Source organism: Elephantulus edwardii, unplaced genomic scaffold (assembly GCF_000299155.1).
Source record: "Elephantulus edwardii isolate Elephantulus edwardi_28Jun2011 unplaced genomic scaffold, EleEdw1.0 scaffold00015, whole genome shotgun sequence".
Classification (NCBI taxonomy): Eukaryota; Metazoa; Chordata; class Mammalia; order Macroscelidea; family Macroscelididae; genus Elephantulus; species Elephantulus edwardii.
In genome coordinates, this window is record NW_006399765.1 from 22,791,119 (window position 1) to 22,791,665 (window position 547).

Below are 547 nucleotides of genomic sequence, written 5' to 3' on the forward strand. Positions count from 1 at the left end.
GGTTTCCATTCATTCATTGTTACACTTTTTTCCCCTCCCAACTCTCCCCCCTAGTACACTACCCTCTTGGAAGAGTAAAAGAAAAGTTCTTTCATTGTTTTACAATCCCGCCCCCAAGTCCACTCCATTATGCAGCCTTCGCTCTAGACTCCTGTCATGACAAAAATACCTAATCACATATCCCTTTTAAACAATTCTCTCCCTCATCTGTTTTAATGCAGTATACATTATTGAACCCATCTTTCTCAGTTTCCCCCCAACCCTGATGTCAGTCCTGTTTTACAACAGTGGCGCCATGCAGTATTTGTCCTTTTGTGATTGAGATACTTCACTCACCATAATGTCCTCCAGGGTAACCCATTTTGAATAATATTGCATGAGTTCCTTGTTATTCAATGCAGCATAGTATTCCATTGTGTGAATATACCACAGCTTCTCTATCCATTCATTTATTGATGGGCACTTAGGTTGTTTCCAACTCCTTGCTATTGTGAACAAAGCTGCAATAAACATGGGTGTGCAGATTTTTTCATTATTTTTTAAATTA